Source organism: Parasteatoda tepidariorum, chromosome 4 (assembly GCF_982258835.1).
Source record: "Parasteatoda tepidariorum strain Cologne lab strain chromosome 4, Ptep-v5.0, whole genome shotgun sequence".
NCBI lineage: Eukaryota > Metazoa > Arthropoda > Arachnida > Araneae > Theridiidae > Parasteatoda > Parasteatoda tepidariorum.
In genome coordinates this window covers 40047955-40063722 of record NC_141758.1, presented here as the reverse complement: position 1 = coordinate 40063722, position 15768 = coordinate 40047955, and the positions used below count along the sequence as shown (strand labels likewise).

At 31.8% G+C, this 15768-nt stretch overlaps 1 long non-coding RNA gene across 1 annotated transcript in view; it reads right to left on the bottom strand.

Annotated features, from left to right (window-relative positions):
- LOC147810907 (uncharacterized) overlaps nt 1-15066 on the bottom strand; it is a 28847-nt gene extending 13781 nt beyond the window's left edge. The window contains exon 1 of the long non-coding RNA XR_015433016.1: nt 14930-15066. This is a non-coding gene — a long non-coding RNA (uncharacterized LOC147810907). The remainder of the gene's footprint in view (nt 1-14929) is intronic.
- Between the last annotated feature and the right edge of the window lie 702 nt (nt 15067-15768).

Here is a 15768-nt window from a genome sequence, read left to right as displayed (position 1 = left end):
TTTTATTAGGGTACAAAGCGTTATGAAAAATTTAGAAAGGGTACACAAAAGTCATAAGTTTGGGAAACACTGATTTAGAGGAACAGAAATTCGAATCCGTTGAGAACCCACCCTCTTGAATTAAAAAAAAATAATAATAGAAAAAAAAAAACGGTTTAAGTTAAAAGTTACTGGGCATCTCCTAAATATATAAAAATATAATATTTTTTCGATGCTCACATTTTGTGGATTCAAGCTGTAGGCGAAACGCTTCATAAATAATATAAAAAGTTAAGTTACGTTACGATAAATAAGTAAATCAGTAATCTTCAACAAAATTGCGAAAGAACTAAATTTTTGATAATGACATTACGTAACAAAGTTGCATTAGATATAAACTTTCATTAGTACATATATAGTTTCATGATAAAATAAATACTTAATTTAATTCAAAAAACGATGGCGAAAGTCGACACATTACGAAAGCTCAAAAAACACGCGCCCATTATCAAGAGTCGCAAGTCATAAATTATGAAAACTGATTTGAAACAAAATGCGTAAAGCTACCAATGAAAAAATGGTAAATAAAGTATAAAAGCAAAACTAGAAAAACCACGAAAGCCAAGAATGAAACAAAAAAGGCAAAGTAGCCAATTAAAAAATAATAATAAATAAAGGAAGGAATAAAATTAGAAAAACTGCAGTAGCAAAGAGAGGCAAATCAAAGCAGGTACATTTCCACGCACTATGGAGAGGGTGAGGAATTTTGAAGCATATAAAGTTTTTATGTTATCAATGCTTTCCCTCTTCAATTCCTTCTGATTATTCTTTTAAGTTAGATCGATTTCTGTTTAATTGAGCTGTAAGTAAATAGAGAATAGTAATTCTACCATAAAACGACGCTTTTGTGGCTATCAAAGTGGTATTTACAAAACTGCCAACTCTTACATTTTATTTAATTCTCCTTTTTTAATAAAATTATTTCTAATATAATAATCAAAAAGTCTTATTTGAAAGACTCATTACCCTTCATAGAAGATAAGTCTTTTCCAGACTTCTACCCATCTCAATTTCTACTTCATCACCTCAAAAACAAAGAACTACTTGAAAACCAAACAGCTTCCTGATGAATTGGAAAAGAGCCACAAGGGAACTGGGTAGGGTTTTTATTCAAATTAAATTAATGTCTGTTTTTTAAGTCTGATAGGAATTAAGTTTACCTTTCAATTTTCATGATACCCACAGTCAGCGAGATTCTATTTTTCCATTCTGTTGGACTGGATCAAGAAGTTACAAGCGCTTGTCAGTTAAATGTCTTCCGTGTTCTACCTATGGGAATTTATTAAAACGAGAGAAGAAAAAAAATTCCCTATACCTTAACGAAAGAACGCAAAATTTCAATTTTGTGTAATCCCGATGAGACGTTTTTTCAGAAAAATTTTCATGTTACTATTACAGAACAAATGAGTAAATGATATTGATTACCACGAATCAAAATTTCGTGTAACATCGTGAAATTCTTAACAAAGAATATAAAATATTAAAAAAAAAAATATGAGGGTTTCTTAAAATTATTGAAAAGTGAAGTGACAAGCAGAACGTTTTAAAATATATTGAGTCTCAGTATTTAATCTTAGACTAATTTAATTACATTAATAAACAATAATTAATAATATTTTAAAAATTAAAGCTTTTTCCCTTCACTTGATTGGCGTCGATTTAAAGTCACGTTATTTTGTATCTATCATGGATAAAGCGCATCACTTTTATAATTTTGACAACAAACATTTTATGAAAACAACTAACTCTCTTCAAAAGGTTTATTTCTGAGCGCGTTCATCAAGGTCTATTTCTCTGATTGGATGATAATAACCTTCCATCTTCCATTTCGACGAAGATACCTCTACTCGCTCACCCTCCGAAAGAAAAAGAAAAACTTGAATTAGCAACTATAATAAAATTATTTTATAAATAGTGCTGCCATCTGTGAGACAATTTCAACAGTAATATTATACTCAATGTTGTTTAATATTTTTGTTACAGATCATAAGGTATTGCGTGAAAAAATTTTTTAGTACACTTTCTGTCAATAGAACATATCAAGTAGTAGCAAGATGCATAATATGATTCTACTACTTTTGCAGAAAATATTTTTTTTCTTACAACAATAACATATTGTTTATGAAAATAAACTTTTTGTAAAATTTAAAAACTAAAATGGTTGCAGAAGAAAACTTCACTTTGATTTTATCCTTATAGATAAGCACTCCTCGACTATAATATCTATTAGTGAGGACACTGATAGATATTATAGTTCAACTAGCAGCACTCGGCGAGGCAACGAACGTGTTAGGAGAAGTAAAATCTTTATTTGGAGGACAATTCCGTATTGTGATCTGATGCGCCAACTAAAATCGCCAAGATGCTTTACTGCATTTTGAACTTGCAATTTTAAATACTTCTATCAAGAGTTTTATTACATTTTTAGTTTTTTATTATGTTAGACTCTTTTGATGGAAACAAATTCTATCTGTTATCAAATATTTTATGAAATTTTAGCTTATCAAAAATAGAGTTTTGAAAGCGAATGACGAAATAAGTTATCTAAATTCTTTTTATTTGGTGGAATGTTACTCATTTTAGCTCTCACAAGTTGGTTTTCTTTAATTCCTTATAGTCTCTTTGTTTTATATACATTTACGGATTGACTAGCTGCTGCAAAAGTGTTCAAACCTTCCGAATTGCACTTAAAATACAAATGATGTGGATTCACAGGGCAGACGAAAACCAACGTGGAAGGGAAAGATATCTTGAAACAGCGAAGCAGTGAGTTTTTGTAGGCGGATGAAATGGTTGCTGCAGGCGACTAGAAAAAAAAATAATAACAAAAATAAGGATAACGGGGGGGGGGGTAGTTACATAATTCGAAAGGAACTTAATGACCTTCAATCGACTTACGTGAATTCCAATAATACATTCCGAGTAATGGAAGGATATGCAACATAAATTAGAAAACGAGAGGAAAAAAACGAAAATACTCATACTTCATTAAAATACGGGCTTCAAAAGTTTCAGAACTAAACACATCTGTGTTAAAGCAATTTTTATACAGAAAAAATGAATACACGCCATAAGGGAAAATCCACAGATCAAAATTCATTAAACTAACTTTTTTTTTTCTTTCTAAAAAAAGGTATGAAAGGCAGCGGTTTTACAATTTTTTATGTATGTATGTATAAACAGAATGTGAATAAATAATCCCAAGAAACTGAAGTGGTAAGATATTACTTGATTAAAAAAAAAAAAAAAAGAAGCTTCATTTACATCAAAAATATAAAAATTTAAAATAACAGTCAACATGCTTCAAGACCTCAAAAATGGAAACGCAAGCGAGTGGAAATGCATTTTACCCTGATTTGCCCCTCTCGGCCACTGTGAGTTTTCTTGTTTTGTTTCTCACCTCTATTTTTCCCTTTTTCGTCGGCATCTTGACGTTTTCTTGAGGACAACTTACGTTTTCTTTCAAATCACTTTTGTTTTTTCTCAGTCACGTGAGGCAAGTCTTGAGAATGGGCGTCTGTTTTTGAGAGCTTGAAACATGTCGCCTACTGCTGCCAATCTCTATTTTTTTGAAGCAAATGAAGTTTTTAATCAAATAGAACAAAATATCGCTTTTGTTGAAATGGAGAAAATAAAATCACTGATCTAAAAGTTGAGAATGGTTTTCAGAGTTTTTTCATATTTCGTTATTGTTAATTTTCCTTTTTTATTTATTTATTTATTTTTTTAAACTTCGCTTTTTTACTTTACACTAGCATTAAATAAATTCATATAAATATCCTAAATATTAATTAAGTAATAATGGATAATCAAATGGATATTAATGCAATTAAGTTTCAATACTCATTACTTTTTTTTCTTCTTTTTTTTTCCTCCAAACTCTCGGAACCCCTGAGAATTTTCTATGGAACCCTATAGGATCCGGCTGGACACATTTTGGGGACAAGAAAACTAAGAATTTATACACGTATGCTGTTGTATTCATTAACTAAATAACTACAGACGTTCGCTAATTTAATCTAAAATACACATTTCACTTCTAAAGTGCAATCTTTTCTCCAAATTGTATCAGATGTCAGGCAACATCGATCAATTCAATGATAGCAATTTTCTCTTTCTTTCTATTTCTTTATATGTCCAAGAAAAAAGAATCATGCCTCTATAACTTTAGAAGCATAACTCATGCAAATGACAAGAAAAGTTACATGCTTCGATTTTAAAATCCATGCTTCGATTTTTGAATCTATGCTTCGATTTTGAAAATAATTATTGTAATCTGTAAAATTTATTATATGTAGTGTAAATTGCACAAGGTATGTAATAAATATTCAAGCAGACTATGATGCTATTGTAGAAATACTACAAAAGCAAAAGTATTTTTAAATTTAAAAAAAAAAGTGTCTCCAAAAAATAACTAAAAAAAATTTTTGTTTATTTTTTGAAAATTATTTAGCTAAATTCGTAAAATTTAAGATTTTATTTCCCAAAAATATTTACTTTTAAACGTGAACATTTCTTACATTTTACAGTTTATAAAATATCGGCCATTGTTTGAAATAAAGTGATGGTTTAAAAAAAAAAATTGTTAACTTAACCTCATCTGGACGGGCGTGTCTTAAATGCATTCGTACAGAATTAGAACAGAAAAAGTAAAAAGCGGTAGCTTGAAACTGGGTAGGGTTAGTTTGACAGACTTATTTTGTTTTCACTTTAATCAATGTTAGTCTAATCATATATCTAATCAATGATAGTTCAAAGTATAAATTTATTTTGAAATAAGTAGTGGTGAATTAAATAATACAAATAAAATACTCTAAAGAAATATAGGAGTTGGACAAAAATATGGTAACATCTGCACTAATTCTATGCTACTAATTATTCTATTCTACACTAATTCTATGCTAACAACCTTTTTTTTTTTTTTGCAAGCAATTGTTTTGGAAGATTTTCCGTCTTTGGTATTCGAAAGATCTAGCTTTTTGAAAGGCGTCCTTTTTACCCATGCAAAATTTGCATCGACTAAAATAAGCGTAGGAAGTTATAAGCTTTATTTCCCTTTTTTTTTAATACCACTATAATTTTAAAAGCATTTTTATATAAATGTCGTAATCCTATAGCATGATTTCAAAGTAGCTGGTATTAAAGCTAGAAATAAGTTAATTTCCTCTCATTTTAATCAATCTGAATTTCACATGGGTTAAAAGGACATCATTTGTGAAAGCTTGAAGCATGATAGTTGAAATTGCGCCAGCAGTTTTGCCATGTAAAATCTTCAAATCATTTGCTGGGTAAACAAAAACTGTTCGCATTAAATTAGTATAGAAGTTTTTCGATACATGTGTCCAACCCCTGTAATTGAGCCGTGATGGCTCAGGGGATAGAGCATTTGCCTTCCAATGAGGTGAACTGGCTTCGAATCCCAGTGAGGACTGGTCGATACGAATTCCGCATCCGGCTCGCACCGACCACAGTGCTGACGTAAATTATCCTCAGTAGTAGACAAATCATGGGTTAGAGTCCCCTTGCCGCCAGGCTAACCATAGGAGGTTCTCGTGGTCTTCCTCTCCATGTAAAGCAAATGCGAGTTAGCTCCATGAAAAAGTCCTCCACGAAGGCAAATTTTTCCCAATACTTGATGCAGGATATCCCTTGTCTTCTGGATTGGGTTCAAAATTAATAGGCTACAGAGTTGAACATTAGTAGTCGTAAACCCTACAAAAAATTGGGTCGGCTGTTCAACGACGGTTATAAAAATAGTAGGAATAAAAATTAAAGAACGTAAAAAATATTAATAAAATTATGTATTTAAAAACAGCAGAAAGATTACCAATGTCTTTCTTAGATTTAAAGCAGGAAAGATTGCCTTGGGAATTAGAAATGTTTGATTTTCTATAGGTTTAAAAAATTAATTAAAAATAGTCAAACTATTTGCTTTACTTCTTTAGGATCTTAAATGAAAGGGAAAAGTTAACTGCATATACTTATTAAAATTCGAAGTTAAAATCTGCGATATAGATATATTCATGGATGTCACAATTTAAAAAATTTGGTGAAAAAATGGGTTTCATAAATTATTTTTTTAAATACAGAAAATATCATCCTAAGAATAAATAAAATGGCCCATTTCAAAGAAAAACGTCTTAGCTTTAAGATGGAAAAAAAATTAAAATTCCAGGACTTAATAATCGAAAAAATTAATATCGAAATTGATGGATTAATATCGAAAAAAAAATCACAAAAAACGCACCTAAAATACACCTGAAAAAATTCACAATTAAAAAATCGAAAATGCGGCTTAATATATTTTACAGTTATACTTGTTTAGCTTCATGTAAAATGGGTTTTATAATTTAATGGGATAAACAATTTCATATGCATGAATTGAAATTGTGTTTATGAAAAATAACAATTTTAAAAAAGTAATGTAAGTGTTAAACTAAAAAGAATTTTTTTATTATTTTTTTTTAAAAAGTGCAAAGTTCAAGTGTAAAAATAAAAAGTAAAAAATATGAACTATCGCTAACTTCAATTAAATTTTATATTTACTGCGAAAAGTTTAAGGTGAAAAAAGTCCATTGGCAGTTTATAATTGCAAAATGTCTTAAGGCGAAAAGTGCAGGAGGCGAAATATGCAAAATGTCTTTAAGGCGAAAAGTGTAGCAGGCGAAATATGCAAAATGATAAAAAGCAAAACATGCGAACATTACTTATTACAGTGATTCTCAACCACTGTGCCGCGGCACTTTTGTGTGCCGCCAAATTCTTAAAAATGTGCCGCCAAATATTAGAAATGATGCAATAAAAATTATAATGCTTTTTTTTATTATGAGTAAAGTTTAAAATAAAGAAAAGTGTATATATATATACTTTTTATAATTTTCCCACGCTTTAACAGCGTGATAGCATCTTCGTCGGCGATTGTATTGTCTCTGACAATCTTAAAATAAGATGGAAGTGTTTAACACACAATTTTAAAAAAATGTTGTAAGAGCTGATCATTTAAGTAAGATATGCAATTAGTAAGCAAACTAACAAAGGATAACTAAAAAAACAAATATATAAAAAACAAATTAACAAAGGATAATTAACAAAAATTAAGCTAACAATTAATAATTAGCAAAAAACTGGTTAACAAGAAATGAAAAAAAAAACAGTTAATAATTATAGAAAACAAGCTAACAATTTATAACTAGCAAAAAAATAACTGTTACTAACTAATAAAAAATTGGTCGAAAGAAATAATTAATCCCTTAATAAATGTGATTTTGCAGTGCATATTATTTTATTCCACATTCAAAATTATTATCACAAACTACTTAACACAGTGTAAAATAGGTAATTAAACAACTTTTAATCTAATTTTTTCATTGTGTGCCGTCAAATTTTGAAATCGTTAAAAGTGTGCCGCAACGAAAAAAAGGTTGAGAATCACTGACTTATTATATAACTCATGATAAGTACTACTCAAATGTTAACGATGGTGAATATATTTGATTACAGAAATTATAAAATAATTTATGTAAAAATAGATAGTGAAAATAAATATGAGCTGTTGTAATGTGACGTATCAGAAATAGATTTTGAGACTGTTTGGGAACATGTTCGTTGTTTTCAGATAAAAACAACCTTATCTAATCAGTAATGTGTTGTGTTATACACCTTTCGCACTAAGAAATCGATAACTTAAAAACTGACAATACCTCAGTTCTTAAAAGAGTTTTTTTTTTTAATTTTAACTGTCCTGGAAAATTTTTAACTGTCAATTACTTTTTTATTTATATAAAAAAAGGGGGAAAAGCTTTCCGGATTTGTATATTTTGAGTGAAAATCATTAACTAATCATTATTTGTACTAGAATTAAGCAATCACTAAATATCTCTCTATTAAAAAAATAACAATAACAAAGATTAAATATGATTTTTTTTAAACGCATTGATTCTAAAAATTAAAAATAGTTTTAAAATAAAATATATAGCAACAATAGTTATTGATGAGATAATAGTTATTATTATTGACATTTAAGAAATAATAATAAAAACTGTTTTTTTTTAAAAGTGTACTAAAAAGAGAAAATAATTCTATTTTTGTGTCACCCAAAACGTAGAGTATTTCATTTTCGAAGGTGCCACAAAAATAGAATTATTTTGTCTTTTTTAAAAATAATAATTCTATTTTTGTGTCACCTAAAACGTAGAGCATTTCATTTTCGAAGGTGCCACAAAAATAGAATTATTTTCTCTTTTTTAATCCGGTTTATTTTATTTATTTATTTATATTATTTATTTAGTTATTTATTTGTTTTATTTTTAGTTTTGTATCTGTTATTTGCTTATTTAGAGGGTAGTCAATATTCTGATTGACGATTAGTGATAAAATCTACTAGTAATAGTTAGAGTGCCAATACAGGCACTCTAGTAACAGTAAGGTAATGAATCAAACTTATATTGCCTTCCAATTGACTCCAGCTTAAATTTGAGAACACTAGCCATCCGGAAAGTTGGCAAAAACTATTATTCTCGATAAATTTTGCTTGTAATGGTCAAGAAAGGATTGACACTTGTATTGTCATAAGTCACAGGGCTCTAATAGAAATTTGAATACACCAGCTATATTCCATTTTTGATGATGCGGCAAGCTTCAAGCCTTAACAAAATCGGTCGAAATCACTATCAGACAACGCGTTCCTTAACATTAACGCCCACAACGTCTTGATTTGCAATAAATCGATGATGAAGTACAAGGTTTTAATTTAATTTGTCCCCCTCCCCATATCATTTACCATTATTGTATTGTAGAAGGGCTAACGAAGCAGTTTTCTAACAAGTAGGGTAGTAAGCTAACTCATATTGTTGCTCATAGCCACTTTACTACGTCTGGGCACCACGTCAGTCGCTCAAAACTTAAAAGGGTTAAAGAAAAGTTAAGTCTACCTTCCAAAAGTATTTTAGAGATTTCTTCTGTTTATGTCGTGGACTATTTGAAAAATCCGAAATTTTGCCAATGCTACTTGCATTTTGCAATTCGATGGGTAATTTGAGAAGACCTATTATGTTTATGGCTTATAACAATCAGACTATATGCCGTTTGGTGAATTGATAAATTTACGAAGATTTACTCAATCAGCCTGAATATGCTTAAGCCTATTGCAATAAGCCTTATTAAGGTGTATTATTTTAATAGAGTAGTGTAGTCAACCAAATAAGTTGTAGAAGGCTAATTAAACAATTATATAAATCGATAATTAAACTAATTAGATATATTTTCTAATTAGACGAAAAGTATTTGGGCTAAATAGCTTAAAATAAATCAGGCTAATTGAACAACAAATGATATATTTTCTCAGTACCCTAAAAGTATCCGGGTCCCTTGTAATAAGTCTAAAAAGTGTTATTCTGATTAGCAAATACAGCGAACTTTTTTAATTGTTCTGGTGCATTGCAAAATGACGGCGACAGTTTTGTTTTTATTTATATATAACAGTCATTCAACAGCCGTCCCAATTTTGGGTTTACTACTACTAATGTCCAACTGCGCAGCCGTGCAATTTTGAACTAATCCAGAAGACAAGGAAACTCTTGAATCAGTACCCACAGTAGTATGATTTGTTGTGGGAACATGAAGGACTTCATGACTCGACAAATTTAACGTGCCTAAATCACCATTTACTGCACGGGGAGTCTTCGGCCGGTGGGGTTAATCGACCACGACCACTTAGACAGGGGCCCAGTGCCCTACCAACCAGGTTATCCCGGCCCCACGGCAACAGTTTGAAAAGAGTCGAAGTTTCTAATTACCTACAACGAGCCGGCGTACCTCAGGGAATAGAGCGCTTGATGTGAACCGGGTTCGAGCTTCAGCTGGTCGATATGAAAGCCGCACACGGCTCGCACCGACCACAGTGCTGACGTAAAATATCCTCCGTGGTAGACGGATCATGGGCTACAATCCCTTTGCCGCGAGGCTAACAGTGGGTGATTTTCATGGTTTTCCACTCCATGTAATGCAAATGCTGGTTAGTCCCGCTAAAAACAATACGGAGTTGAACATTGGTAGTCGTAAACCCAGAATTAGTTCGACTATTCAACGACAGTTATAAAACGAAGTAAAATTAGCATGCAACATACATGTTGCAGCTACAGCGTGAAATCCGTTAAATATGCCAACTTATCTGTAGGGTGTCCGTTAAAGAGTGAACTCAAGAGTTTTCCTTAATCTACTTAGGTAATGGGCGCATCTGTATCGTTAAAGTTCAAAAGTGTGCTTCTCTCATTTGATCTATTGTATGACTTACTTCTTTAGATACCGATAAATGCATAAGAAGTGAAATTTCCTTCATTGGGTACTTGCACTTCAAGAAGAAGATCACGAATACCCGCATATGTGACCTATTCTTTTAATAGCCGTCGTTGAACAGCCGACCCAATTTTGGACTTACGACTACTAAAGTTCAACTACGTAGCCTTGTAATTGTGAAATCATTCCAGAAGACAAGGGAACTCCTGGATCAAATAATGGGAGAAATTTGATTTCTTGGAGAACCTTTTTTGATAGAACTAACCCGCATTTGAGTTACATGGAGAGGAAGACCACAAGAGCCTTCCATGGTTAGCCTGACAGCAAGAGGACTCTAACCCATAATTCGTCTACCACTGAGGATATTTCACGTCAGCACTGTGGTCGGTGCAAGCCGGGTGCGGAATTCACAATAACCAGCCATAGCTGGGATTCGAACCCGGTTCACCTCATTTGAAGGGGATCGCTCTATCTTCTGAGCCATCGTTGCTCTCAGCTGATCATTTATAAGTAAAATGACGAGTTAAAGTCGAGCTCAGTTTCACCATATAAGTTAGAATATTAATTAACGTGAAGTTAATTAAATACAGCACCGTATCACACATCAAATTTGTGGAAATACAATTCTTTCTTATCCGCGTCTTTTACTCAACTTAGATTTATTATTCGTTTATGTATTTTATTGTAACCGAGATGTTTTGTGTACCTGGCAACTTCGGTGCATAATTAGTTTGTTTATGTTCTACAGGGCCTCTCCTTGTGTTAAGTAGGAAACATATAGTGACAGAATTAAAATCTTTGTAAAAGAATATAGAATGCATCATTTAAGAGAATTGATGCTTGACGGGGCGTACTCGAAATAGAATGAAAAGAGAGTTGTTAACGTACACAAATGCCACTTTTCAACAACCAATCAGGATCGAGACACCCACATTAAAGTGATTGATGATTGATTCTGTCAATTAATGCGCTGATTATAGAAAAAAAATTACAGCTAAAAATAGATAACATTATGTTAATTTAAGCGGACAGAAACGTTGCTGCTGTTGTTCCAGCAAAGATGTTATTTTACTATCTTTCAAAGAATTTTTTTCTGCCGCTTTAATTACAAGCAAAAATATATTTCGGAATTTTCAATTATAAAAAACCGTCTAATAACTACTAAAAAAAATCTGTTAATATTATTGGAATTATATTTATGCTAAAACATAAATTCTAAAAAAAGTAGTTAGAAAAGATTTTTTTTTTCATTCATTTCAGGGAACTCTAACCCATGATCCGTCTACCACTGAGGATATTTCACGCCAGCACTGGGGTCAGTGCAAGCCGGATGCGGAATTCGTATCGACTGGGATTCGAACCCCGTTCGTCGCATTGGAAGGCGAACGCTCTATCCCCTGAGCCGTCACATTGGAAAGCGATATATATTCTCTCGGTTGGGCGATATATATTCTCTCGGTAATGAACTATTCGGTTATGAGTGGCTCATAAAACCTAATTTAAGATTATTAATGATAAGACGATAAAAAAATTTAATTCCTCAAATTAAGTTAATATTTTCGCAAAGAAAAAAAAAGTCTTCTATAAGACGCGCGCTTTATAATTCAGACTTAAGGAACACGACATATCGCTTATGGGCTGCAATAGTGACACAACTCAAAAAACACACGTTTTGGACTTAGAACATGTGTAAATATAAAAATACACATTCTTTCAGCAGCAATACTAGCACAGCTCATAATTCAACTTGAAGGCAATCTTCGTTTAAGCAAACTGAAGCATTTCTTATGCATTTTGCTTAGCAATGAAAACTTTAAACTCACTTATCTCAAAACTTGATTTTTTGAGTTGTGCCGCTATTGCAGCCCATGAGCGATATATGTCCGTTATCAAGATTTCGAAAAATCTTCAATTGCTACACATTGTTGGAATCTTGAGCATAAATTCAATTTCGGCAATGCTAAAATTATTTCCACCCCAGCCACATCAGCTCATTTTGATACACTGGAATCTTGTTTCATTCATATGAATGCTGATTCTCTTGTTAACGACATTTGTTCCTCCCTACCTCTCTATAACGCGTGGAAATGTATTGACCCTGTTTCGCCTCTTGTTCTATTTTTCATCCTTTTGTGGTTTTTCTAGTTTTGTTTCTTACATTTATTTTTTTCATTTTTCGTTGGCAACTTTGCTTTTTTTTATAAATCATTTTCGTTTCGTTTTATTGATGTCTGTCAAGTCTTGAAAATGGGAGCCTATTTTTGATGCGCTTGAAACATGCCAACAGTCATTTCATTTATGTATATTTTTGAAGATAAAGTTTTCAATCAGATAATAGTCTTTTATTGGTTAATACATTCGCAGTCCTTATAATTTGTTTAAAAAAAAGTCTTTGTTCCGCTAAAAGAAGGTTGATCATTTAGGGTAGCTGTTCCCAAATTTTTACTATTACGGAACCCTAGATGATGAAGCATCTTTTGGCGAAACCCCAAAACATCTAAATAAAATTTATTAGCAGCCGTGAACATACTGACCAATTTTGATAATATTTAAAGTGAGAGCCACGATGGCTCAGGGGATAGAGCGTTCGCTTTCCAACGAAGCGAATCAGGTTCGAATACCAGTCGATACGAATTCCGCATCCGGCTTGCACCGACCACAGTGCTGACGTGAAATATCCTCAGTGGTAGACGGATCCTGGGTTAGAGTCCCCTTGCCGTCAGGCTAACCGTGGGAGGTTAGCGTGGTCTTCCTCTCCATGTAAAGCAAATGCGGGTTAGCTCCATCAAAAAGTTCTCCAAGAAGGCAAAATTTCTCCCAATACTCGATCCAGGAATTCCTTTGTCCTCCAGATTGGGTTCAAAATTACAAGGCTACGGAGTTGAACATTAGTAGTCGCAAACCCATAAAATTGGGTTGGCTGTTCAACGACGGTTATAAAATAAAATATTTAAAGTGAAGAATTTTTTCAACAATCATTTTAACAATAAAACTCTTAAAATAAAAGGTCAAACAGTTGAATTCGCAGGCCTGGAGTGGTACCTTGTCCAGTTCTGGATTTGTTTTTGGTACATAAATTTGCTAAAGACGAATAAAATAAGCTGAATTATGGTTTTCGAAAAAGAACTCTTATAAATGCTGAGAACAAGTCGAATAAGTTATATTTCGAACTTTGTTCCTCTAAAGAAACAAAATTCGATATTCTTGAATTTAGTCATTTTATTTTGAATTGAAAAGTTCAACAATAAATACTGAAGCAATTTTTTTAAATAAATTTTGGCATTTTTCCTTCAACTGGCGTTTTTACTTAAATAATTTCATAAAAGTAACAAAACTATCAAGGAAATTATGGTTTATTGCATTGATAAAAATATAATGCCAAGTTTCCAAAATTATTACTGATTTAAAAAAAAAAAAAATTAGCTTTCGGAATCCTTGCGATCCTAGGGGGTACTTATAGGGTTGCGAGGAACATCATTTGTTAATCGCTGATTTAGGGTTCCCCATCCGCTGGTCTAGGTAGTTTGCAGATTATCTAAGTAATTTGGGAAATGAAGCAAGTTTTTGGTACTTTCACAGATCACCTACTTATTCTGAATGAAGCTAGTCTAATTGAATAACTGATTTCTACACTTTAGCGATAACAAATATATTTTGAAAAATAAGGCAGTTTTCAGTGGAACAAAATGTTTTGCTTACAGCTTTTTAATGCTCTCGTACATTTAAAAGCCGACTTTCTAAGTTTCTCAAAACATGCTCTTGCACTAGGTTCTGCATTTATGCCAGTGACTGTAAATATAAAAATAATAGTTCAATCATTTCCCCCTATTACTTCTTTATTAGTTAAGCTGAACATCATAATCTTTAGAATAATTGATTTCTACATTTTAACGGTAACATATATATATTTAAAAATAAGGCAGTTTCCTCTGGAACAAGAAGTTTTGTTCACAGCTTTTTAATGTTCCCGTACATTTCAAAGCTGATTTTCTAATACTCTCTAAACATGCTCTTCCACTACGTTCTACATTTATACAAACGACAATTAATATAAAAATTGAAGATTACTTCTATAATATGGAACAAAATGTTTTGCTTACTGCTTTTTAATGTTCTCGTACATTTAAAAGCAAATTTTCTAAGTTTCTCTAAACATGCTCTTCCACTAGATTCTGCATTTATGCTAGTGACTATAAGTATAGCTCAATTTTCCCCCCTATAACTTCTATATTAGTTAAGCTGCACATTAGCTAGATAATCTTTAGAACAATTGATATCTACATTTTATCAGTAACCATATATATTTTTAAAAATAAGGCAGTTTTCTCTGGAACAAGAAGTTTTGTTTACAGCTTTTTAATGTTCCCGTGCATTCTAAAACCGATTTTCTAATATTCTCTAAACATGCTCTTCCACTAGGTTCTACATTTATGCAAACGACAATTATTATAAAAATTGAAGATTACTTCTATAATATAAAATGAAAGCACGATATGCAGGCGTTACGAATCTGCACTTCAGTTCTTTGAAGATTGGTGCATTTAACATGTTCAGGCTTCAAACTTATGGGTGTTATTAAAATTAGAAAATTACGTACCATCAACTATTGTTCCGTCATAGCCACACTTCCACCTCGTGTCTACTTCGTTACGGATGGAAGATTTTTCCTGCTGTCAGAAAATTTTTCTCTTTTTACGGCAACGGAGGTCAAAATTTTAATCATACATACAGCAGAGGTAGTAGAAAGAACTTTAGAACGAATTGCTCAACATCTGGAAGCGCTGAACCGAAACTAGAATATGAAGGATGAACTTGTTTATTTAGAAGAATCTTGAAAAATGTTTTGATTATTAAAATTTAATGTAGAAACTACTGACTATAGCTGTACTAAATACAAAATGAGTCATAATTTATATGATTAATTCTGGTACGCCATAACTGCTAAAGGAAATGGAGATGTGCAAACCAGAGTCCGAACTATACCACTTGACTATTACCGATCAATGGCCGTAATATTGTGGTTATTAATGACATCCAGTAATTTACACTATTCTATTCTGAAATGAAACGTATTCCAGTTGGTTGCCACACTGATTGATCATTGATAAGTTTTCAGTAGGCAGGTTAATAAATTGACACCAGCTGAGACATGGCTAGAAAAAATTTGAAGAAAATTAATTAATTAATTTAATATAAAAATTTGACTTGATCTATTTTTCGTGGCATGTCGTAGCTATACATGAAATGCTTATTTTTGCGGAAAAAAAATCCTAAATATAAAAGGAATATAAAAACAAAATCAAATGATTGAAGGAGCACATGAAAAATATGAAGTAAGGCTTAAAGAAACGTATGAAACCGCGTAAAAAAATGCACACAAATTATAAAAACATAGGAAAATAAAAGAAGCACAAGAAAAATAAGAAGTAATGCATG